Raw genomic sequence first — 27,922 nt, 5'->3', positions numbered from 1 at the left:
CAAACCAGCCATATGTTTTGCCCAACCAAGAAATTCAAAGGGAAACACCAGTTTGCATCCAGTTTCAAATCAACTTGCAAAACACAGTACCTGAAATCGGATGATGCGGTGAGATAAAAAAAATTCAGAGTTGATTCCGAACTCGTTGAGAAGCCCTTGTGAAGAGTTGCCTTACTTGAGAAACTTAGAAATGCGCCAAGTTCAAATTACTCCAGAGGCAATCTAAACAGATTCAATGCCCACATTTTAGGTGAGATTCAGAAAAATCTATTTTGATCTGTTTTCTACTGTAGACTACTACAAAGGAAACAGAAAGAGCTATAGCAATTCTGTTTTGAAGTAGATGGGATGAAAGTAAGTTGTAAAGGAAGTCAAAGTTCATACTTGGGAAAGGTATGAAAGACCCATTAAGGCAGAGGTGGTATTCAGCAGATTCTGACCAGTTCTGGAGAACCGGTAAGGGAAATTTTGAGTAGTCTGGAGAACCAGCAAATACCACCTCTGACTGGAGATTTTACAGTATCCTTCCCCTGCCATGCCCACCAAGCCAAGCTCACAGAACTGGTAGTAAAAATTTTTGAATCCCACCACTGCATTAAGGGGAAAGGAATTATATGAGTCATTAAGGAAGAATTTGAAGAAGAAATTGCACAGCCAGCAATTGAAGTAAGCTTGAGAAATAATTTTTTAAAAATCTCTCTCTCTCTCTCTCTCTCTCTTTTACTGTAAGATGGGACAGGTTTTCAAGATTTTGTTATTATATCCTATCACAATGTTTCTCAACCTTGGAAACTTTAAGATGTATAGACTTCCATTCCCAGAATTCTCTAGAGAGCACATATGCAGGCCACACATGTTAAACTTGCCAAGGTTGAAAAACATTGCCCTACAACAACAAAGTATATTTTCGGGAATTCCTGTGGTATCTGTTTCTTTACTAGGTCTGCCTTAAATGGCTGACTTAAGGTAAAAATTATGAGGAATGGACATGTGCCAATTTAATGGAAACAGTACAGGGCTTAAGTTATGTCCCTTGAAAATCTCTTCTCATCTTCCTGGATATTACCAGATGAAATTCATACATTTTAATCGTAAGTGAACCTTCCAATCACAGAAAACAACATTATGACATTTTTGCTAGGCTTTGAGCGAGAGATCTTGTATCTTTTCCTTTTCCTGCAAATATATCTAATTTTAATTCTGCCCCAGCAGTGACCACATCTCTTATTATGAACAATATCAATTGAAAAAAAACTCTATTAATGCTAGATATAATATATCAATCATTTTAACAAAATTATTTTAATTAATGCTAATGTTTATAGATTTTTTTTCCTCGTTATATAACCTCTAATCTTTTTTTTCTGTGAGTGACATACAGTAGTTGTCTGTATTCCATTATTAAAATAATTATTTAAAGGCCTGTGGTTTCTGCAGTTTTAACATATGGCTGTGAAAGCTCATGAGAATGCATGAATCAAATGAATACTTTCAAATTTGTGGTGTTGGAGAAAATTGTTGAGAAAACTGTGGACTGCAATCATAATACATCAATCAGTACTAGCTGAAAGAAAACCAGATTTCTTCTGGGTGAGAAGCACCAGTAATGAATTAAAATTTAAATATTTGGAATACATACAGTAATATAAATGAAGAGATATCAGAGAAGACTGCCGAGAGATTCTTGGAAAAATTGAAAGTAATTGAAAAAAGCCAGCAAAAGTAATATGGCAAGATGCTATCACGGATGGTAAAAGTAGGAACTTACAAAAAGTCATTAGTGAAATTATGTCCATCAGAAGGGAAGGGAAGGGAAGGGAAGGAAGGAAGGAAGGAAGGAAGGGAAGGAAGGAAGGAAGGAAGGAAGAATCTTAGCCTGGCTGAAAAAATATGGCTGTCAATAAAAAAAAATACAGAAAATATGAACTTTTAATTCTAGTGGTTGTCTGGACTTCTACAGCTCAGCTACAGTAATTCTAAGATTAAAAATCATAACCCACAAACGAGTGACATAAAATATACCTTATTACTGCACTAAAAGTTGGTGAATACTTTTTAAGTAGAATCAAATTCTGAATCAAATTCTATTTCTCATTTGGCTGAGAAATTAAAAAGGACAAGGAAAAATTTTAGAAACTGCTTCTGTGTTATAGAACAGACTGCAGAACTTAAAGGGAAAAAAATTACACACAATCCATGCATTTCTTTGTGCTGTATAACCTATTTGCAAACATGGTCCTCAGTAAGGCCTTGTATGTCTGCCTGCCACATTTCCATTCTGTTCAGGAAAGCAATTTGTGAACCATCTGCCAATATTATAAACCAGATTCCAGTTTGTACTCGTAGCTTATATATGTCAACTATAAGTAGTAGGACCCGTTGCAATAATATTATTCTTACCCAGGTTTTAAGTCAGCCATCTTTCAGGATACCCTATTCCAAGGCTATCAAACTCATGGCCCATGGGCCGGATGCCTCACACACTGGCCACACCCACACCCAGTTTAGCGAAGGGAGGGAAGTCACAATACATTATGTGACGCCGCCATGATGACATGAGTTTGACACTCCTTTCTTTCCTTCTCTCTTCATATAAAAATTTAGGTTTGGGGCATTGTCAGTCCACAGTTGTCTTTTGGAAAGATGTAGGGTTTTTTACCCTTGTGTTTGTTTTTATTTTACCTTAGTTCGCTGCTATCTCCTACTAATGGGTAGATGGTGTATTTTATTGAATAAAAATATGTGCATTAGAAGCACTTCAATTTTAACATAAAGCAGCTTCCTCAGGTGTGTCAGAATCACAGCTCTCAGAATTCCCATGGGAGAGAACTGCAATGCTGTTTATTGCATTTCTTCCTGCTGCAATCTCAAGATCAAAGAGGGGAAATATTAATACAAGGAGTAATTTATTGGAATGATATTAATACAATCAGGTGACATGTTTGATCTAGCCCTACCTACTCTTTGAAAAACACCTTCCACTCAAAGCCCAAGTGTGATGTTTTGCCTGACAAAGTTTGCACATTTCTAACTTTCCCTTTTCCCTTCTGTGAATAATATATAGTGCATTTTTTCTTGAATCTCAGTACAGCAATGTGAAGCTGTGTAAAAGAAGGTCGTTCATTATAATATAAAGTTGTTAGCATTCAAAATACTGCAACGTGGATTTATATATTGGTTCTTCAGTGATCTGGGCTGACTTTCATTGCTGATTTCTCACACACAAGCCAGGAGATATAAACATAAAGGCATAAAGGTTATTATTACCTTAGGCTACCTTTCAGCACAACCTCTGCAAACTCAAACAATTAGAGGGAATGTTCTCCCCCGCTACCCAAATCAACACTGTATTTTTTTACAATCGCTCACTCCTTTTCTATTTGATAGAAACACTTTTGTCTCTCCTTCTCTCTATTCACACATCTTTAAAACATGTGCAATAATTCTGGCAGGAAATGGTTAAAGATCAAAGACTGTGTATTGTTAGGATGGCCAGATATGAATCTGTCATTGGCTAGGATTTAAAAAAAGCTTTGACATCTGGGAGCATTGCCTTTGACAGTACTAACATTTCAAAGATGTGTTTCTTCAGCTGTTTTCTCCCGGCTTCACAACTAACTGGAGATGCTTAAATTTAGATCCAGAGACCTAAATGGTGCCTTTCAAGTCTATGATTCTAAAACTAAGCATGCCAAAAGCAAGATAAGTAAATATAGATGGAGGTTACAGATTTGTTTCCACATTTACCTCTAGCTGAACTCTGATTTAATGTTTGCATCATGCTCCGTAAACCTTTCTTCATGATCAATGCCATAAAATGGGCTGCTTCATCAGCAAACATATTAACATGCCAAAGAATCATAATTTTGATAGACCGTGTTACTGAAGTATAAATGTATCATCTAAAGCCGGGGTCTCCAACTTTGGCCACTTTAAGCCTGGAGGATTTCAACTCCCGAAGCTGGCTGGGGAATTCTGGGAGTTGAAGTCCTCCAGGCTTAAAGTGGCCAATGTTGGAGACCCCTGATCTAAAGAATGTCTGACAAACTAAATTATCAGTTATTCTTTGCATAGCCAAGGTGTAGCCGACTCAACTACAAATGGAATTTCCATTCCATAGAGTTTGGGTTGTTGTTGTTTTTTTTGCAGAAATGACACACACTATGTTATGTCCACGGGACTGACACAAGTTCCCTATCAGGTCCGTTCATCCTGCGGGGGCGTTAGCAGCCCCCATTGGCTGGCTCCCTTCAACAGCCGGCTATAAAAGCCGGCTGCTAGGTCGAGCCAGCTACTGTTCGCTGGAAGGTCTGTGTTAGCATGCAGACGTGACAGCCCCCTTTATTCCCTGAATAAAGCGTGTTATTTGATATGCTCTGGTGTGGCCTCCCCTTTGTTCCCGAGTTAGAACATTGGCGATGAGGATGGGATCTGGCCAACCAGCAGCAGATATCAAAAAGAGCTGAAACACACACCAAAACGCTGATCCGTAGCCGCACCGTTGAGAGCTCGGTCAGTCGGAAATTGCGGAAGTGAAGGAAGAGCGTGTAGCCGCTCAGTAAAAGCTACATGAGAAAGTAGGGCACTGAGAACCTCAGCCGCCCAGCAATTGAGCACAGAATTCAACCGCTGCTGTTCGGATTCTGTTGTTAGCGAAGTTTCGGCTCTGCGCTCACAGCCGCCAGAACACGTTAGGCACGCGATTTGAATAGCTGTCAGCACGACGCTACAGCTATAGCCGCCTACGCCCTTGTAAGGGCGCGAAATTCAAACTGAAGTCAGTAACGGCGCTACAGCCATAGCCGCCATAGCCACATAGAGCGTGAACCCAGAGAGAGAGATCCTCTAAGAGCTGAAGCAGCACTGCGAGCTGCAGCCGCCACACTTATCAGGGCCTTGTATTCCCAGAGAGATTAGTCAGTCTACCAACAGACTGAACACCCAATATGAATTCAAATCCGGCGTTTCCACCATTTAAGCCAGACGAAGACAAGTGGGACTCTTACAGAAACCGCTTCAACCACTACATTGATGCCATCGGTCTGGCCGATGCTACAGAGAACAGGAAGAAGTCGTACTTCCTGAGTTACTGCGGGGCTGCAGTATTCGATACCGCCACAGCGCTATTCGCCCCAAGAGAATTAAAGAGCATCCCTTGGTCCGAGCTGTTGGAGACACTCTCCAACCATTATTCCCCAAAGCCATCGCAGATAGCAAGACGTTTTGCCTTTCGTATGAGGAAACAAGCAGATGGGGAATCTATCAATCAGTATATGGCCGCCCTGAGAACCGCAGCTCTCCACTGCGAGTTTAAAAATTATCTAGACGACATGCTTCTTGACCAGCTCGTCTGTGGAGTCAGAGACGTAAGATTACAGAGGCACTTGCTGGCCAGAAAAGATCTCAACCTCACACAGGCGATCGAAGAAGCCTTGGCCGCAGAACTAGCGACCCAGTCGGCCGCTGAAATACAAGGAAGCGCAGCCAAACCCAGTCCGGTCACTGTTCATTCCGAAGAAACAGTGAGCGAAGAAGACCCCACCGAACACTTAGAAGTCCATCGCCTCAAACCCTTCAAACAGCCACAGGTAGGAGCTAGACCAAAAAACGGCAATGCGCCAAAACACATCCTGTTGTGCCTCTCCTGCGGGGGGTCCCATGCCAGATCGACTTGCAGGTTCAGGAACACCACCTGCAACAATTGCGACAAGAAAGGCCACATCGCCAGGGCCTGCCAGGCAACGCACGCGGCTCCACAAAAGTCAACGTCCTCTTACTCCCCTCCGGGGCCACCCAGGCAAGTAGAAAATTGTTATATGTGCTACCAAGCTAACCACACTTTTCTGACACCTAATAAAATTAAACTCTCTATTCATTTAGAAGGTAAACCCTGCCTTATGGAAGTTGATACTGGGTCAGCACTCTCGATCATCTCATGGAACACACTTAAGAAAATTCGGCCCAGCCTGTCCAAGAAGCAACTCCAGAAGAGTCGTCTCACTTTGAGGGATTATCAAGGGAAGAATATCCCAGTACTCGGAACAGGCAAGTTCCTCGTTAGATTCAAATCCTTTAAAGGCCATCTGCCTTTAGTGGTGGTAGATGGTGCCCTCCCTAGCCTTTTGGGGTTGGATTGGTTTCCCTATCTTGGCCTTAGCTTAACGGGAGTACATGCTGTCTCACCTTCCGATATCGACTCACTATTTTCAGACTATGCTGATGTGTTCAGCAATGAATTGGGTTGTTATAACGGTACGCCCATTTCCTTTTCGGTGGACCCCCAAGCAGTTCCCATCCGCTTAAAACCGCGTAGAGTACCATTTGCTCTGCGCTCTAAGCTGGATGCAGAACTGGACAAATTGCTTAAACAAGGGGTGATCGAGCCCACAGATTTTGCTAAATGTGAGACCCCAATTGTCACACCCCTAAAAAAAGATGGCAGTATAAGAATGTGTTCTGACTATAAGACCACAATCAACCGCTATCTACAGACTAGCGCGTACCCAGTTCCAGTAATCCAACACTTACTACACACATTTGAGCCGGGAACCATATTCGCCAAATTGGATATGTCACAGGCTTATCAGCAATTCCCTGTGGATAACCAAACAGCCGAATTACAAACTATTGTCACCCACAGAGGGGCTTTTTGATGCAAGCGCCTCCAATTTGGCGTTAGCGTCGCCCCAGGTATCTTCCAGTCATTAATGGAACGGATACTGCAAGGCCTCCCTGGTGTAGTTCCGTACTTTGATGACATTTTGGTCTCAGCCAGGGACAGGTCCCAACTTTTCCTCAGAGTCAGAGCGGTATTGGATAGGTTCAGACAGCATGGCCTCAAACTAAAAAGGGAGAAGTGTGCCATCGCTACTAAGCAGGTGGACTTTCTTGGGTATAAAATAGACGCTTCTGGCATCCACCCCGTAGAGTCTAAAGTCAAAGCCATTCACGAGGCACCCACTCCTTCTTCCAAGTCGGAACTACAAGCTTTCCTGGGTTTGCTAAACTTCTATGCATCGTTCCTACCCCACAAGGCCTCAGTAGCTGAACCGTTGCATAGACTTTTAGACAAAAGCATTCCTTGGCATTGGGGATCTAAAGAGGAATACGCCTTTAAGGCAGTTAAATCGCTACTCACTTCGGACGCTGTCCTAATACAATTCGACCAGCGCCTTCCTCTAGTCTTGGCTGCAGATGCCTCACCTTTCGGGATTGGGGCTGTCTTAAGCCACAGACTCCCCAACGGCTCCGAAGCGCCAATCGCATTCTTTTCTACAACCCTTTCAATAACCGAGCGCAATGATAGCCAAATTGACAAAGAGGCCCTAGCCGCCGTTGCCGCGGTCAAAAAATTCCATGAATTCCTTTTCGGTCACAACTCCGAACTTGTCACTGATCACAAACCACTGTTGGGGCTCCTCTCAGGAGAAAAACAAACACAGCAAGTCTTATCTCCCAGGATGACTAGGTGGACCTTATTCCTGGCGGCTTACTTGTACAAACTCGTTCACCGCCCAGGAAAAAATCTTAGCCACGCCGACGCCCTCAGCCGCTGCCCATTGCCAGCACCAGTGGAGGACCCGGCCCCGGTCCATGCCATTTTCGACGCCAGTGAGTTCAACATCCCAGTCTCCGCTGGCGACATCGCCCTCCATTCCAAAAAAGACAAACTTATCGCCCAGGTCCTGGACTGGGTACGGAGGGGGTGGCCGGGCAGTAATCTCTCAACTGAATTCTCACCGTTTAAAACCCGCCAGCAAGAACTTTCCAGTTTACAGGGCTGCCTGTTGTGGGGGACCAGAGTTGTCATTCCAAAACCGCTGCGCACACCCGTCCTGAGGGCGTTACACGAGGGGCATCCTGGCATCATCCGGATGAAAGCATTGGCTCGGAGTTACGTCTGGTGGCCGGGCATGGACGACGAGATCACGCAATGGGTAAGCTCCTGCCGCCCCTGTCAAGAATCCAGACCAGCGCCACCGATCATCACCCCAACCAAATGGGAAAGTGCCAACGCACCGTGGTCGCGGTTGCACATTGACTTGGCCGGGCCCTTCCACGGCAAGACCTTCCTGGTGGTCGTGGATTCGTTCTCCAAATGGATCGATGTGGCCCTTCTACTCACAACCACCACCCGAGCGATTGCCCAGGCCCTGACCCGCCTTTTTGTTACACACGGTCTGCCTGACACCATAGTCTCAGACAATGGGCCCCAATTTACGTCCACAGAATTCAGCCGGTATGTCGCCAACCTGGGCATCCGGCATATCCTAACGGCCCCCTTTCATCCCGCTAGCAATGGGTTGGCAGAAAGAGCCGTTAGGTCAGCAAAAGAGGCGTTGGCGAGATTCACTCAAGACGACTGGCACTCCAGACTCTCTCGTTTTCTTTTAAGCCAACATTCGACCCCATGTACTGTCACAAACAAGTCTCCGGCCGAGTTACTGATGGGCAGACGCCTAAGGACAGTGCTAGATAGGCTGCATCCCCACTATTGCCCTGACACACCAATTGGTTCTAACACTAGGGTCCGGAGTTTTGTATTACAGGACCAAGTGTTTGTCAGGAACTACGCAGGCGATCCACTGTGGGTACCCGGGAAGATCGTGGCCATCACCGGCCTGAGGTCATACCGCATCCAGTTGGAGGACGGGCGCATCTGGCGGAGGCATCTGGACCAGATAAGAAGTCGCCAGGGCGAACATGCCAACGCTGACCCAGGGGCTCCAGTGACTCTCCAATCGCCGCACACGAATCCTAGCTGGGACCTCCAGAGTGACCAGTCTCCACCAGCCGAGTCGAGGGAACGGACAGTAGACCGGGACTGTCCTACAGAGTCGCCAGCCATACCAACCAACGACACCACCGGGTTGCGGGACAATGACAATTTAACAACCCAACCCGAGGACTGTGACCACTCCCAAACTCCAACACCAGATCGATCCTGTCGTCCGACAGAACCAGTTCCTGATTCCCAGAACTCTACGCCACTTGGTGTATCACCAGAATTGCGCCGGTCTGGGCGCTCGCACAAACCACCCGTTTACTTAAAGGACTATTCATGTTCGTATCTGGGGGGGAAGGGGTGTTATGTCCACGGGACTGACACAAGTTCCCTATCAGGTCCGTTCATCCTGCGGGGGCGTTAGCAGCCCCCATTGGCTGGCTCCCTTCGACAGCCGGCTATAAAAGCCGGCTGCTAGGTCGAGCCAGCTGCTGTTCGCTGGAAGGTCTGTGTTAGCATGCAGACGCGACAGCCCCCTTTATTCCCCGAATAAAGCGTGTTATTTGATATGCTCTGGTGTGGCCTCCCCTTTGTTCCCAAGTTAGAACACACTACCTATTGGAATATGTTGAAGAATGGCTTATTTGACTGTGGATCATCACCGGGAAGAGGTTAAGGCTTATTGTTTCTCCCCCCCACCTTGTTTTGTCTATAAACTGCCTAGAGTCGCTGTGAGCAAGTAGGAGGAAATATAAATATACAAATATGAAAGAAAGAAGCAGGAAGCTATGTCCTGTCTCGCATCCCCAGTATCTTTCCCACCCCTGATACCATTCCTTACCTAAGGCAGCCCATTAGGTACTTTTTGGACAGATCAGCACATACACCAGCTCTACAGAATGGTGGGGATTACAATGTCACAATATCCTTTTAGCCTTTTCTTTACACCACTCTACCTCCAGATGCTGTTAGAGAAGCAACTCCCAGAATTCTCAGCGACATATGTACTGTGGTCCCAATACATGTGGAAGGCCCTAGCTTAGGAAGTTTGGTCTCAGGGAGGGGAAGGGAAACTTGGCTCTTTTATCACTTATGGACTTCAACTCCCAGAATTCCTGAGTGAGCCATAAAAGGTTCCCCATTTCTGGCCTACTGGATTTTGGGGGAAATCAATTTTTGACTTGAATGGGACTGTTCAATATGTCCTACATTTGTATATTAAACAGTCCCATTCAAGTCAAAAATTGTTTTCCCCCACGACTGAAAAACCAGTAGGCCAGGGATGGGAAAACTTTTATGGCTCACTCAGGAATTCTGGGAGTTGAAGTCCATAAGTGATAAAAGAGCCAAGTTTCCCTACCCCAGGTATAAGGGAAGGAGCAAGCTCTTCATGGCACACACTTCCAGTATAAGTGGCTCAGTCCTCCAAACAGAAGCTTTTAGGGACCCAAACTGGTCATCTGAATAAAGTTTAGCATTGGTTCTGGCCAGGGGTGGGCTTCAAAAATTTTAGCATAGGGTTATTGCCTGGTTGCTGGGTGGGTGGGGCCATGGTGAGCATGGCCTAGTCAGCCTCCTGCATCGTACCTGGGGCATTTTTGCCTTCCCCGGGCTCCAGAGGCTTTCCTCAAGCCACCGGGTGGGCGAAAACAGCTTCCTGGACTTTGGAGCCACTCTGGAAGCAAGAAACAGGCCCATTTCCGGCCTTCCCGAACTTCCTCTTTTTCGCCCTCCCCAAGCCTCCGCGTGTCTTGTATTACCTGCATTCAAAACAGGCCAGGTGGGGACTCCTGGGAGGAGCAGGGCAGGGTGGGCGGGGCAGCCAGGAGTGGGATTTGGGGGTTCTCCAAACTGCACAGAATCTTAGCTAGGGGCTCTCCCGAACCCCTGCAGCCCACCCCTGGGTCTGGCAACACTCTCTTTTTAAGTGAAGTGGTTGCTAAATGAAACCAGCCCTGTGCTTATGATCTTACTTCAGCTTTCCCTTCCTTTACAGATATGCAATGGTCATAAATGTGAGAACTGGTCATTATCACTGTAATAGGTCACTAAATAAGGCAGTTGCTAAAGGAGGACTACCTTATTTCATTTGTTTCAAATGTTGCAGAAGAAGAAAACTCACGTTATAATGGAATTAGGGAAACAACCATGGATGTCAGTCCAGTTTTATCAAGGGGACAGTTGCCAAAGATGCCAATTCTTAGTAATCGATAAAGCACTTTCCCTCTGGTTCTTAAATAGTTAAATCAGTGGAGGGAAAGCAGGAGAAGGACATCATGCAAAACCTTTCACAATCCAAAGGTATGTCCTGTGAGATTCCCTCCTGCTGTTTAATTAAGGCTGAGGCGTTTGCTCCACAACAAGCAGTGGTGCATCACATTGGCTGCCATGGCTACTGAGCAACGGAGTCAGGAGGAAACATCCACCACCCAACGGCAATGGTCCTTATGCACAGTCAGATTGCATTTCTTTTCCTCCCTGCAGAAATGCCAGCTTCTCTCTTGTTTGCCCATGTTTCGCTCATCCATGTTTAGCTACCCCCCAGATGCAGCATTTGGGAAAGTCTTTTCATAGAAAAGGCATACCCCCCCCCCCCCCACCCCCCGGGCTGGAGCTCCTGTGGAAGCAAGGAGAGAGATGTCTGTGGGGAGACCAGAACGCGTGGAGCCTCAGTGGAGCAGCTCTCCATGCTTCTTTGAAGATGCTACTGCTACTAATTATAGAGCCAGATGAACTCCCAGGAGATGAGCCCATCTGCAGGAAAGCTGATGAATTAGATTCTTAGCCAGAAAGACAGGATTCACAATGAACAACCTGCAAATGAGGCCAATGGGGAGGTAATGATGGAGGATGAGATGCTTTAACTTAGCATTATACCCCTTGCCCTGCCCCCACTCCCTTTCTCTTGGTTATAGCAGCAGATCAAGCCACCAGGTTGCCTTAAAGGTGGTTTTGCACATGGCTCCTTGTGCTTGGACTCAAAAATAGGTTTATTGTGCTTTGATGCAAGAGGTAGACCAAGTTCTCTTTGGGATGGTAAGAAGGTGAAACCATCTTGCAATGAACAAAGAAGCATGCAGATGGGAACTTAAAAACCCACTTTATATAATCAGCTGTGGGATTCCATCAGTATAACAACCGGTTCAGTGATCGCACGCGCGCATTCCTCATTTTAAAAAGGCAAGACCATACTTACTTTCAACTGCAGCCTCTGTGAAGAAAACTGCTGAGGCGCAGCAAACCACTCTGCTGCGCGAATCAGCTGTGCTCTAAACAAAGGCATAAAGCACAGGAAAGAGCAGGGGCAGGGCAGTGGTCTCACTTCCTCATCACAGCGAACCGGTTCAGAGCGAGCTGAACATGGGAACAAGGGGTTCACCCCTGGGGTGGGATTCTAGAGGTTCACACCTATTCACTAGAACAGGTCGTTAACATTCTAAGCAGTTCGGAGAACCGGTTGTTAGAAGAAATTACTGGCCTAATCCTGTAAGGAAGGCAGGAAGGAAACATTCTGGTGTTGCTTACAGAAGCTGCCTCTCTGTTAACCCTTATTACATTCTTGGCAGGACTAGACTTCCTGTCTCAGGAACGTCTCTGGAGTTTTTTTCCCCTCCTTTGCTGGTACTTTGCTTGTGTGGTGTGACCATTCAAAGTTACAATGGCACTGAAAAAAGTGATTTATGATCATTTTTCACACTTATGACTTTGGCAGCATCCCCACAGTCATGAGAGACCAGGCGAAGAGATGCATGCCTCGATGTGAGTGATATTGAGTTGGCCACACCTACCAACTAAGCCACGCCCACAGAATCAGTTGTTAAAAAATTTGAATCCCACCCCTGGTTCACCTGATCTGTTCTGAACTGGTAAAATCCCACCCCTGTACATAATACATATAAAAGAAAAAGAGGCTGCTTCCTAGATGAAGGGGTAGATCAGGTTCATTTTTATTTTTGTATCATTAAAGTCAAAGACAGAGGGAATGGATATAAAACCCACAATGGCATTGTTCAATGTTGCAATTAGGCACTATTGTCCTTTCCCCAAACCAGTGATTTTAAAATATGGTTTATTTTCTGGTCGGACTTTGTGGCATCTTCTTAAGTCTCCCTGGGGGCCCTACCTGTAGAACAAATGTTACAGCAGTTCTACCCATCCCAAGCAGAAAGAATGCAGTTCTCCACTTTGCCTGCTTTGTCATTTCTGTGAATAACTTCCCTAAAAATTATATGGAGCTTCTCAGTCATCCAGGTCCTAATTGCCCAAGGGTGCTTTTTCAAGAGGCAACTGGATTTTCTGTTTATTCTTTGAAGACGTTTCAGGACACCTGATTATATTCAGTCTCAATCCAATCCAAAATATGAAAACAATCATTCTCTTCAGTTGTTGCCCCTGATTAAGGCATAGCCAAACAAACTGAACATTATTCCAGAATCTGTGGCTACCATTTAGCTATTATATCTAGCATATCTTCATGCTGACTCTTGCATTAACGTATCGATTATTGTTGTTGTTTGTTATTATTATTATTGCTATTGTTAATATTATATCTTGCTTTTTAGGATACAAATTTTGTAAGCAACATCAACAATGAATATTTTTTTAAAAACTGTATATTTCTGAGATCTTTCTCACAGGACAGTTGATAGTGAGCACTAGAATAATTCATTAGACTTCTGGAATGGCATTTGCCTGCTTCCTTTCCTCTAGCTTTAGGATCCTTCCCATAGAGCAATTGTTGATAGTGGCCTTGTAGAGCAGGGGTAGGGAAGTATGGCCCTTTTATAACTTCTGGACTTCAACTCCCAGAATTCCTAAGACAACCAGCCATGCTAGCTCAGGAATTCTGGGACTTGAAGTCCACAAGTCATAAAGGAGCCATAGTTCCCCATCTCTGTTGCAGAGCATGGGTGTCAAACTTATAGTGTCACATTGCTGTCAGATGACATTTTGTGACGTTTTCCCCATTTGTAGAGCTGGGGTGAGTATGGCCTGCATGTGATGCATCCAGCCTGTGGGCAGCCAGTTGACAGCCCTGTAGAGGGATGGGCTACCTGCAACAGGCTTAAGTGATGTAGTCACTGGGCGAAGAAAGGTAAGTATGTAAATAGAAACTTACATTTCTAGGTAAATATGTAAGTAGAAACAGACTAATGGCTAATTAAGGATTAATTAATTCTTGGTGCTCTCTGAGCATCGTGGCTTTCTTGCAGGTGTTTCATTATGCATACTACTTTAGGTAACAACATCAATGCTATAATAATAGCTAATTATTTTTAAGAGTGTATATTTGGAAGATGCTTGGCCCTCCTATAATCTCATGAACCTCACTGAAGAAAATGCTAGAAGTCACAGGTTTGTATCTCCTAAGAAAGTTTGGGGATGGAACTCCAGACTGCTTCTTCTCAACATCCACTGTATGAGAATTGCTTGACCAATATTGGATCTCCTTTGGTGGAGGACAGTTTGCTATTTGCCTAAGTAAAAACAACAGCATTGAGGGATGGGCAGATTGTACAAGGATCAAGCATTTCTCTCCTTCCCCCCCTGTCTGTACAGCAGGGCAGCTAAATGGGAAACTTTAGCTGGTGGTCAAGCAAGTGAATTGTCAGGTGGATCTGCTCTTGAGTTGCCACGTGTCCTGTTAATTGGTGACTTGCTGCAAATTAACTAATTTCCTAGCTGGAGGCATTACAACTGAAAGGTGCCAGATGATGTGGGGAAAATGATTGTCAGGCGAACTGCTGAGCCTGAGAAACAAAAGGCATGTTCTACGTCTTTCCTCTATAATGGCAAAGCATTTACATTTCTGATCATAAGAGGCATCTTAAAACCTTTGTGCTTATATGTGGTAACCTATTTCAATATCTAAGCTGAGTTGCCTCCCTTTTGAAAGGCTGTTGCTCCTCATCACCCACATGTTTCCTTTGCATGCACCAGGGTGGGTAATCTCTTTCCAAGACAGCAGGCAGCTAATTTATGGCAGGTAATTGAAGCAGTGGCCCCCTAGACCTTTCTATGTATAGCTGAAACCATTCATAATACATGTTTGGAATAGGAAGACATTCTAAGAACACCAGCTGAGGATGAATAATTAACACATTAAAATTCCAGTCTTGTTATTGGATTTCATACAAAATATCCTGCCTTTTCTTAGATATTAAGATTCTGGGATTAGCTGAAAATGCCTTGCATCAGCAGAGCACTGGAGTTAATTCTCATCCTGCACAGGGCTCACTGAAAAAAACACAAAAAAGAAGGAGCTTATTAACTAAACTAAATGAAGCTTCATCCACCACTCACATTAGAGAATTTCAAACCAAAGATATGAAGCCTGTGCAGTTTCCCCTGTTACATCTTAGCTTTGAAGGCTGGTAAGGTTTTATTACGAATATTATAGTTTACTCTATGGAAAGAAAACCAATTGCCATTTGCAAAGTGAATTTTATTAGAGGACTACATTCTGCTTCATTTGAAAACTTTCCATTCATGAACTGGGCGGGAAGTTCTGTATTTTCATTCTTGAACTAATTAAAGCTTTTGAAAAGCTGTTTGTAAAAGTCATGGGGATAGTTTTAAGCAATCCTCTGTGACCAGCTGGAAAAGCAGTGTAAAGATAAGCATGATCTCCAACAATAACTTTGACAAGGTTTTCATTGGGACCTGGCATGTAGAGGAAATTCAATTTTCTTCTCAGCTTTTGTCCCAAGGAAAATCATCCTGTATGATGTACTCTGTCTTAAAACACAAAATTCCCTGATTTGTCTCAACACCCTGGTCTAGACAACAGTCCCCAATGGAATATACTGTCCTCTCTTATTTGTGGTGAAATTAGGGATTTTATAAGAATATTAACTTCCATAACATTTGCATATATTTGTGGAAGCTGCATTTTTTTAAAAAAAAAGTAGGTTAAGAATCATTGTGTAGAAGGCTTTTAGAGTTAGAAGGATATGACATGAGATTTGGTTGCCATGACTATTTCTAGTATGACAAAGTCAAGGTTATTGTGAAATGTTTTAAAAATAGCAATTGCTCTTAGACATATATACTACTTCACAGTGCTTTATAGCCCTCTCTAAGCAGTTTACGGAGTCAGCTTATTGTCCCCCACACAATCCACAGTAGCACCTCATTTTACCAACCTCAGAAGGATGAAAGGTTGAGTCAATTTTGAACCGCTCAAAATCAAAATCCTAGAGTGAACAGTGAGTTAGCCCTCCACTGCTGCATTCTAACCACTGTGCCACCATGGAAACGCCACCACGGAAATGAAAATAGGGAATACATACAAACCTAGATTGTGCCTAAAAACATCTGTTTGTGGTTCTTAGCCCAAGATGCATTTTATAGGCAAGAATAATAGGAAAACATCATGAAATACTAGAATTTTGTCAAGAGGACTACAAAATAAAATGAAAAGAAAAACTGGTGGAAGGTGGATATAATTGTCACTGGTTTTCTTATCTACAGTTAGTAGAAAAGTTTAAAGTAGCCAAAAGAGTTTATGGTTTTGAACCAGTATTGGGATTCAAATTTTTTATACTACTGGTTCTGTGGGCGTGGCTTGGTGGGCGTGGCAGGGGAAGAATACTGTAAAATGTCCGATCCGAGGTGGTATTTGCTGGTTCTCCGAACTACTGAAAATTGCCACTACTGGTTCTCCAGAACTGGTCAGAATCTGCTGAATACCATCTCTGCTTTGAACATTATAAGATTGTTTTCGAAATAGAATTGTGTACAAATGATGAACATCTAATTGCTAAAATGTATAAACTTTACTACAGAACTGTGTTCCAAAATACTTGGGCCCCAAATAACATGCAAAAACAGAAGAGTATTGTAGATCTCAGTGACAAGTAGCAGTTATCAAAATTCAGCTCAGCCACCTGACTGCATTTTTAAGATAAAGAAATGTGCTGTGTTTCTAATCAAAAAGTTTAGGAAGGGAATTAAAAAGAATGAGGGCTTTAATTAAAAAGTTCAGCTTCAGTGTGCATCCTTCAGTGTGGAGCGATACACTGCATTATATTCATCTCCAGTGGCACACCAGTTCTAGAGAACCATCTTCAGAATATAATCAGACATGTGGCCATAGTAAGTCTGTTTTGTTCACTTCTTCTCTACTTTGACAGTGAGAGTAAGTTTCTTCATTTATTACGTAATTTACATCTTTTCCTTTTGGATAACATAGTATTTCAAGTGCCAGAGGCCTGTTGATATATGGAAGTTGGTAACTAAATCTCAACTGTTGGGAATACTAAGAAGAGAGGGTTGTTAGTGGAAATTGCTGAAATACATGGTCACCGAGAGCTGTTTTGATAACCAGATATACTTCATCTCATTTTGTGAATGGTAGCCATTCTGGGATTGGCCATAGTCCTTGCATTCATTCTGAGGTGATATCCATAGCACTTCCACACTTGATCCATCAGAATGAGAACTATTTCTCTATGTCTTCAAACGCCATCAACAATTGTATTATTGGCTGCAGAAAAAGAATCACTATATACCACTTATAATACAGGTGGGCAACTATAGTCCCTTTATAACCTGTGGACTTCAACTCCCAGAATTCCTGAGCTGACCATGCTGGCTAAGGAATTATGGGAGTTGGAAGACCACATGTCATAAAGAGGCCATTGTCCACCTCTGACTTTTATAGATATAAAAATTAGGAAAGGGGTCTCCAAATGTAGTACCAGCATCTACCTTCCACACTTTAACGTGGAAGGGTTGGGCTATGCCTAGTAAGAATTAGAATATGGATCTTAGATACTCGAAATAGGGTGTGAAACGTATTAAAGCGTTTTCTATGGGATTTTCTCCCTGGTAAATAGCCAATTTTGTTATCCTTGGACCCAACACTACCCAGGTCTGAAAATTGTGATGACTTCTACAGGCCATGTCAATCATTGCAGGTGAAATCTTTCAGCACAGAAAGTATTTTAAACAGCAATTACCACTTTGTAAGTTACATACAGTAGTTTAATTACCTGAATCCAGCATTACTTTCTTCTACTAACTCAGAGGTCTCCAAACTTGGCAATTTTAAGACTTGTGGACTTGAATGGTTGAAGTCCACAAGTCTTAAAGTTGCCAAGTTTGGGAACCCCTGTACTAACTTATGTTCTGTGAGATTCTTCCATACATTATCTAATTCTTCAGCAGCATGTATAACCTGTTAATATTTTCTGCTTCTTACTAATGGAAGTTACTATTAGCATTCCTAATCACTAGGCATAATTGCTGGGGTTGCTAGGGTTTATAGTTCAGTAATTCCTTACCAGCCATAAGCTTTATGAGTGTCACTGGAATTACTCTTTCCCTCCTAGTTGTGACCAATGGAAAAGTTTTTCCAGCAACTGTAGGAAGAAAGTAGCCAATTACTATGAATGCATTTATGTGGCAAGGCCAAAAATTTCATAGAAGTCATTGGAGAGAGAGAGAGGGAGGGAGGGAGGGAGGGAGAGAGAGAGAGAGAGAGAGAGATCTGACATGTGTTAATTTATTTCATGTTACTGACCTTAAATCATGCACCCCAATGCTAGCTAGACTTACTTACCCTATAGGCTGTTCTGAATGGCAAACAATTTCCTGTCTATAAGAACATCAAAATATAAAGTATATTTTCATCTCCATCAAATCCATAAGATCACTTAGGCAAGATCTTGTAAGTAAAATACAATCAGTTTAAACATTAATTAAAAAACAGACCTCCCATGCCAGAAGGGCCTGCTTTGAATAACCAAGGTTTTATTTTTCTGAACTTTAAAAGTAAACGGACCGAATGGTGGGAGTCTGCTGTTCTGGGACTCACAATGCATCCTATCCCTCATTTACCATTCCGTGTAATGGTGTGAATGTATCAAAGCCCATGATAGTGATGTATATATAGTACAACAGCTTTATTGTTATATCAACAGCCTTTGAGTCATATAGCTGACAATCAGGAGAAGCAGGTACTTGTAGAAGATTAGATGATTCATATCATTTTACACCTTCAACGGTCTTATTCCTCAAGGAAATGTTTGGCTGTGAATGCAGAATACAGAGTGTCTCTCGCTCTGTCTCTTAGGCTAATAACAGGATGGCGCCTTCATTATTTATTTATTTGTCAGAAGGCCTTGTCAGTTGTTTGTTTGTCATGTTATCATTAAATATGATTTATGCCTTGTATACCTGCCAATGTTTCTTTCTTATTGTATACCTAGGGATGTTCCTTGACCTTATTTCCTAAATACCTTATTGCAGGTATTCTTGTTTGATCATCATATCCCACCTGCCACCATCCCACCTCTCCCAAAATTATCCTTCTGGGCAAATTGACTACTTAGACCCTATTTGTAGGGCAATGCATTTAGTCATTCAGAGAAATCTTTTCTGGGGGCATTATGCATATGTACCATCAGTGTAGAGAAAAAGGTTTGACAGTAGCATATTGCATATTGTAACAGCACTGCATTGTGGGAGGAAGTATTTATAATCAATATACTCACAATTATTTGTCAAATTCGTATAGCCACCCATCTCAGAACTAAGTGACTCTGGACAGCATACAGCAAGGCTAAGTAACAGTTAAGTAAATATAAAACAATATTTATTATTACCATTATAAAAAACTGTAAAAGAGAAGGCTAAACACAAACGTTAATGAGGAGATGTTCATAACAAGGGAGCCACCTCAGTAATTGCCCAGTCCCTTGAAATTCTCAGGTCTGATGGCCCAACCAGGTTTTAAAGCAGGGGGCCCCAAAATTGGCAACTTTAAGACTTGTGGACTTCTGGGAGTTGAAGTCCACAAGTCTTAAAGTTGCCAAGTTTGGAGACCTGTGTTTTAAAGGATCTTCAGATGATCAAAAGTTAAGGAACCAGCCTTACTTTGGAGTTAAAGCAGGAGCACAAAGCAGGAACCACAGCAGAAAACGTCCACCACCTAATATCCACCAAATTAAGTTCCCTAGCTGATGGGATTTAGTGTCCAGAGATGGTGACCTCAAGTTTCCATATTATTAGATCACCTTATAATGCTTGATTTCTGTCATGTCTCTCTCTAGTATCTTTTGAACCCTGAACATAAATAGACATAGACATAAACATAGAAAACATAGACTGTAGGACCGAAATGGACGTTGGAAGCAGGAGACCAAGAAGATTTTTCTTTAAAGAAGATGATTTATCCTTAATGAGTTTTGGTTTTTTTTTTTCCAGCCTTACAATATTGCTAGAATGATATATTATATTCCAAAGCCATCGGAAAGCCATTAATTTAATGGAAATTGTTTTTTTCATCCACCTTCCTTCCTCACCCCCTTTTTCACAGTTGAACATCATTCAACTCCTGATTTTAAATAGGTGCCTTCATAATATAAAAGAAAGATAAGAAATTAAACAAGGCATTACAACAACAGTGGGAAAGCAGTATCCTTGTCATCTCTCATTGCTCATTGTACAATATTTAGTTTGCCAAAACCCATGGAAAAAGACTTGGATTGATAACTCAACAAAGTCCTCAGTCCTTGGGAAGCTTAGTAAGGAAATAAATACACATTAGTGTCTTTAGATAATTATATCCAAAAACAAAACCTTCAATTTCTATGCCCTTGGGCTCTGATAATATTCTTGGAAGCTACTACAAGCCACTGAATTTAAGAATTATGCAAGTATAATTTATATATGGCAGCATCATTTGGAAAACGTTTTGCTATAATTAAAGCTTAGTAGCATCCAGATGACCTGGTATGAGGTTTTAAGTGTCAGGTTTGGTTAGTCTACCAGATCTGTAGGCTATACTAAGTATTGTAGTCAAAAGACATCCCAGGAGAAGACAGTTCCAATCCACCAGTATATTGTTGTCAAGAAAAGTTCATAAAAATCATTAGACACTGAGCACAATTCAAAGGAGATTTTACCTGCTTCATTAAGAAAACTATTTGCTGCAGATGAGCTTCATTTCCTCGTCAGTCTATTATTTAAGGGATGCCTTGCAGCAATCCAATACCATCTACCACAATTACTCGGTTTAAACAATTTCCTTTAAGTTAGGTGGGTATTTTAAAAAAAGATAATTCATAGGCCAACATTTTTCACAAAGAATTTTTACTTGTGGGATAAGAGAAACTAAATTTGGGGCTGACTGAATGGTACAAAATGCAAAATCACTGAGATGATTAATTTGGGTTAAAAGGCAGAGATCAAAAATAACTCTGGAAGGAGAGCTTGGTGTTTTCATATTCACTGTAAGTGTTTCACATTGTATCAAATAGTCTGATGTCTCAATACATATCTCTGTAGTTGACAACTATTAAATGCTTTCAGGGTTACAATTGTACCCACTAAAACATTTAAAAATGTTAGCATAACTTTACATCTTAAAAAGTCACAATCAGTACATGCAGGTTCAGATTGTTTAAAGTAAGGATTTGAAAGGATTTCCTAGAGAGTACTTCAAGATGTACCTCATGGTACCTTATTCTGAATTGTTTGCATTGCTCTAGGATCAGCTCTGTACCACTCTGATCTCACAATTTTAATCTCTCTTCAGCAGCTGAGCACATTTTCTTCTGCCTCAACTGTGGTGGAAGAGGAATTGGTTGAACTGGAAACAATGGAATTTTCGAAAGAGGAGGAGGCTGTTTGAAACTCCTGCCTTAATTTTCCTTATGGCTCTTAAACTTCAGCTACACTAGATCTTATAAATGGAATGCCGGATTAACAGTTTTGCAGTGCATCTTTGATAAATCCTTCAGGAAAGGTGAATGAAATGAACTAACCTGAGCTATGCTGCTTAGATTTTTCCTTCTTTGCATGGAATAGAAGTGACATGCTTGTTCTTAGCAATTCTGAATTGGCAAAAACATAAAAACAGATAATTACATTAAAACCTCTTTTAAGGCATTGGGAAATGGAAATGGTGAAGCACTAATAATCTTTTTTTAGTTTGGATACTTTCCAAGAGATAGAGGAATTTGAATCTGAAATTTGCAGTAATTTTTACTGAAATTCTAGAAAATGAAATTTGCATTCTGAATAATATCCAAATTGGGGAACATTAATATAACGGTGTATGCAGGACAATCTTATATGCAATGTACATGTGTTAGTCTAGAAATGGGTGATGAATGAAAAAGTTAATGTTTTTTTAAGATAAAACAAGACTATACTGATATAACCGGGACAAGATCTTGTCACTAAACTAAGTGTTTTCAGATGTTTTTCCTAAAGAGATGGGTGAGATGAGAACAAATGGTATTAATACAGTCAATGATGATAATTGTACATGTGTATGTACACACAAACACATTGTTAGTCATGGAGGTGCAAAGCATATATGTCTTTTATTACTTTCTGCATTAAAATTACTGTTTTTCTAACAAAGCTATATTCTCAGGTAAACAGAGGGAGTGTCAACTCATAAAACTTTTTTATGCCCATTTTATAGTTGCCAACAGAGAGGGGTAACTGCCGGAATCCTGACAGGGGGAAGATATAGCATCTGTGCTTTATTTCTGTAGTTGTGATAGTAGCAAAAATGAAATGAGCGTAAAATGCAAAGCTGTCCATCAGAGTATTTTTAATGTATATATTTGTGTATATTTGCTCTCATATATATTTGCTCTAACATATCAGAAATGCAGAAGTCATTATAAAAATAAGAGCCACAGAGGAGGAGGAGATAAAGGTTACCTGTAGGCTTCACAAGTGAAATAGATACATACCTCTGCCCTCCCCACAAAAACCCATCTCTCACCTCTGACATACCCCAAAAGCCCTCATTCACCAATTGTTTAATTGCTTCATTGGAAAGGCTTATCCTTTCCTACACCCCAATGCTGTAGATATTAGACCAGCTCTGAAACCAAATGTTGGCAAAGCAAGAAAGAAATAATGACAAGAACCAGCAGCAGAACTAAGAGGATCCATGAATGGGGAAGGGTGGTTTATGAAGAACCTAACAGAAATTACACTAATTACCCCCCAGTCCCTACCCATCCACTCCCCACTCAAGGACGTTTAAATCTCTGCTCACAAAGAAATCAACCAATCTGAAGAGTATCCTATTATGAAATTGTAAATTGATCCACACATTTCCTTAGGCTAACATTAATTTCTGTCACGAAAGAGCACTCAGCTGCTCATCCCTGGAAAAAAATGAAACTAAATCTCACAGTCTGTGGGTAAACAAAAGCCAGCTTCTTTGGAAGGACAGGGACCCTTTTCTGATGTCCTGAACCTAGCCAGCAAATCAGAAAATACATAGACCAGGCGGTGTCCAACCTTGGCAACCTTGTGGACTTCAAATCCCAGAATTCACTAGCCAGCTATGGTTGGCTGAGGAATTCTGGGAGCTGAAGTCCATAAACCTTAAAGTTGCCAAGGTTGGACAACCCCTTGTCTAGACTCTTATATTTACCTTCCTAAAAACACTTAAGTGACTTGTAAAATGCTGATTTGTTTTGTTTTGTCTGTTCTGCCTTTGTAGCTGTAATGCCTGAAGCTCTTTGGGGCAAAATTCCACTCAGGGCTATTTGACATTGGATCAGTTTATCAGATGTTTCAGGAGATACTAAAACATCTAAATATCAAAACTAGGGTAATGTGGTCTGTGAGCTTTTATAGGCTGAAAAGTTGGAAACATGAGGACTCCCCTGTTATTTGTTGCAACAGGGAAGAAGGACCATGAACATAAACCGAGAAGGAAAGTGTGAAGATGTCCACAAGAGGAGTAAATTTATGCTTTACTTTAAATGCCTTCTGTGTAAAAAAAAATTGTGAGGAAAAAGTAAACACAAAATGAACAGCACCTTCATTCCCATCCCTTTTTCTTTGTTTATGCAAAAGCAAGCCTATTTTCTACTCGACATCAACATCAGAAGAGCTTTGTATTCAAATACTGAGATGCCATTCAACCGAAACTGCTTTCCATTCCTCCCTTTCTTCCTGAGTGATTCCATTTATTTCCACCCCCCACCCCACCCCTTTTTTTGAATGCGATGAGAGAAAAAGAAACTGGGAGTGTGAGAGACCATGTATTATGAGTAGTCTTCCAATTTCTTGGGTGGAGCTGCCTATTCATAGTTGTAAGTTGCTGCCTAATGTAGATTGAAGTGAGGCAAACACTAAAGATAAAGTAGAGAGAACTGAACCTTCAGTAAAGTGAACTGAACCTACGGTAAATAGAAGGAGAAAAGGTACATAGTCCGAGAAAATACTGGATGCAGCTAAGACAGGTTCCTGTTGCTTTAAGAGGGCCCTGAACACCTGTTTTCTGAAACATGGCAAAGTCAAAGAAAATGAAATTAAATCAATAATAGTCCAAATAATTAATAGTAAATGACAGCTTTTAAAAATGATACAGCATATCTGCTCCAAGCTGCAACAATTCTGGAGCTCAAGAAGGATCTTAGCATAAATGTCATAGGAAAAAAACCCAAGATGTTCCTCCTGCTGCACAGAGCTGGTGCTGTTTGGTTTGAAAAGGGGTTTATTTGAAAGATATCAGCATTTATTATTGAAAGCAATAGATCCATTCCATTAAGCGGAATAGATCCATTCCATTTTCCTGAGGAAAATTTGTATTCTTATTCTTATAAAAACAGTGAAGGCAGGACTGTGGCATTCAGCAGGTCACCATTTACATTTCATATAGAGGCAGCCAAAGTCATTAGTAATATGCACTATTTCAGTGGTGGGATTCAAAAAAATTTTTTACTACCGGTTCTGTGGGAGTGGCTTGGTGGGCATGGCAGGGGAAAGATACTTTAAAATGTCCAGTCAGAGGTGGTATTTGCCAGTTCTCCGAACTACTCAAAATTTCCGCTACCAGTTCTCCAGAACTGGTCAGAACCTGCTGAATACCACCTCTGGACTATTTGGTTTCTACCTGGGTTCTTTGGGGGAGATGCGTGGCTCATCTGAATAAATCCTATTGTCCTCGATCACAATATCAAGACATTTGGTTCTTGACTGAATGGCAAATTCAGAAGTTCTTTCCCACCCACTCCACTCCCACCAGATCTTAGTGGTTGTGTGTATCCAAGATTTGGAACGTTATTGACCCTAGATGGCAGGGGAAAGGTAGTCAGAAAGAGTATAAACACCATTTTGGAGGGTAGGGTAGTTGATACTCCTTTGTTAAATGTTTGTGCAGGTATCCTGCTGAGTTCTGACTGAAATTAGAGGAAATAAGAAACAAAATTAGAAAAGGGCCGGTGAGTTGGGTATTCACACCATACTTCTGCTCTTTAGCAAGTCCATTAGAGATTGGCAGTTCTGAAATGAGTAAATTGACATTTGAAATTAGAGAACAAGAAGATAAACAATTTTATGAAGTTTGGGATCTTTTTTATTTTTTATGTTTTAGATAATAAAACATAATAATAGAACATTTAGACTTAGGATATAATTTTTTTGATATTATTTTTATAAAACTTTATTAAGATAGATTTGGTATGATCTTACAATTCATTGCAAAATAAATTAAGTAAATTATAGTTATCTCGTTAAAGTATGAATTAATAAAATTATAGATAAATGATTTCTTAGTGATGATATTAGGCTATACAATTATTGATTGATAATATGAGTTATTATGTAATATAATTATATTAGCATTTAGGAAATGGATGCACACAAAAAAAGTGGTAAACCAACCGATACACTGTTTGTAAATTTATGAAGAAGGGTGATGTTTTTATGTTTTATGTTGTATGTCTTATGTTGTTTTGTTTGTTGTTAAAATAAAAAAACTTTAAAAAAAAGAGATTGGCAGTTAATAAATTCAAATAAATAAGCCATTGAGAAAAAGAACATTTTATTTCACATGCATGTTTATTGAGAGAAGGTACATGATAAACTGAACAGAATAGAATTATGAAAGGTTTCTATGAATATGAAGGCTGACAGCTGATTCCAGGAACAGTGGTAATCGATGAAGTAAAACATATGGGAAAATAATTGGTATGCTTGGTGAATTTTTGAACATTGAGTAAGGAATAAACCAAAGTTCTGTATTGTCCCCTTGCCAGATTAATGTAATTATGGCTGAATGTATACTAATATTTGTGGTGATAATAGAGGTCTCTTGGTGGGTAGTGTGAACGTACATGTATTTTCATAAGTAAATGCTGCTATGCTGTTGGTTCAGAACCTACTTATTTGCAGTGAATGTTAGACTTTATGATGTTATGTGGAAGATGGATCTGAAACTTTATGAAATCAAGGTAGTTATGTGATAAACAAAATGGAGTTAATGATTTCAAGTTATTACAGAACTAGAGCAAACATTGATGTATGTACTTTGGTAGAACGATTAGTAAAGTTGGGGAAACAGATGGAAAAATCTTCACACATATCTTAAAAAGCTAATAGTCTTCAAGAGGTTTGTGCAAGGAATCAAAATTTGTTAGAATAAAAAAAATGAAAAAAAGTATGTTTCATCCCACTTTACCATTTAAGTATGTCAGGAAAAGTATAAACCTACGCTGAACACAATTTATGTGAATCGAATACAAAAAGTGAGTGCCAGTATTAAAGAAATATATTAAGTGATTTTATCTCTGAAAATGAATTGCAAACAAATCCCTGAACACAGCATTTATGAGTAAAGAAAAAGACCAAGAAAGTATTATACAATGCAATTTACAAGATCTTCAGAAGGAAGGTTTTTCATTTTATTAATGCATAAGTGAAGTATAACAAAAAAATAATAATGCATAAGTGATTGCACAGAAAAAATATAGCTGTTGAAGTAAATCTAAAAGAGAGATGTGAAAAATGTGAAGAAAATAAAAATAAAATGCAATTATAGGGAAGCAAGAAAGATTTTCTGCACTTTACATAACATTGCTTTCCCCGAAAGAGACTTGCATGACAGTATCCAAAACTCCAGAAAAGAAAGTCTCCACAGTAGTTTCCAGCAATATAGTTTCCTAGAAGCATAATGTTTTTATGTTAGAAAAGTGTGTTTGCTCGCTGTATGTTTCTGAAGGAAAATTGATGGGCAGAAGAAGAAAAGAATTTGTATTAACTGGTTTGAGTTTGTAGGCATATACTGGGAAAGGCAAAGGCTGGAAAACATTTAAAAGAGGAATGTGAGTTCAGTTTTACAATGCGCATGCTTGGAATACAGATTAGCCCAAAATCTATTTTCAGTATCTCTATTGAAATAAGATCTTGGGATTAAGTTTTAATTGATTAGTTTTACAGCACCGAAAATGTGTTCGTTTGAACTGTATCTGAGATGGAGCATTTTAGCCAATGGCCCCACAAATAGGCAATTTATAACTACAAAGGACATGCAAAAAACATTATTTTCCTTTGCAATTTTTTAGAATTTACTCTGATGACATTGCCCATTTATGGCAGTTGTCCTGCTGAAATGATGCAATGTGATTTCTTCCATCTGAGATGAGAATACTGGAGCATATAAATCTTAAAGAGACATTTTTACTGTAGTTCATTGTTTTAACTGTTTAGAGTTTTAAACCTGCAAGCTACCCAGACTTATTTGGTTGAGGTGGGCAGCTATAGAAATTGAATAAATAAGTATTAATAAATAAATTATCAAAGCCTATCTTCCACAAAACAAAAGAAATGTGAAAAACCTTAGTATCACTCCCAAAGGTGCTTTTTCAAGAAGCAACTGGACATTCTGGTTTTTCTTTGAAGACATTTCGCTTCTCATCCAAGAAGCTGAAGAGAGCTGAAGAAGGTTTTTGGATGAGAAGTGAAATGTCTTTAAAGAAAAAACAGAAAGTCCAGTTGCCTCTTGAAAAAACACCTTTGGGACAACCATTACCTAGATGACTGAAAATCTCTATAGACACTTGCTATCACTTTATGTTACTGGTACTAACCTACTCACAGCCTAATTCCTAATAAATAGAATAAGATGATGGAAAAATCCTGTTGTGGCCCACCGGCAGCTGGCAGAGCTGGCAGCAGAATAGGACAGTAGTGAGGAGGTCGGGGAAGAACCCAGGCCAGTCCTGGAGGCTAAGGAAGGCTTGGATGAGGGCTCTGCATCAGAGGCAGAGATGGGGCCAGGGCAGGCTGGCAGTCATCATCTGCCTTCGGGCTTGGATAGCAGTGAGGCAGGGGAGCTTCTGGAACTGGTTCCCTGCCTGTGGATGCACAGAGCTGCCAAAAGGAAGGCAAGAACTCAGGGTCTGGACTTCCGGCTGGGTGCTGCATTGA

This window comes from Pseudonaja textilis, chromosome 1 (genome assembly GCF_049901715.1).
Source record: "Pseudonaja textilis isolate UNSWEBS1 chromosome 1, rPseTex1.2, whole genome shotgun sequence".
Taxonomy (NCBI): Eukaryota; Metazoa; Chordata; class Lepidosauria; order Squamata; family Elapidae; genus Pseudonaja; species Pseudonaja textilis.
Note: the sequence above shows the minus strand (reverse complement) of the source record.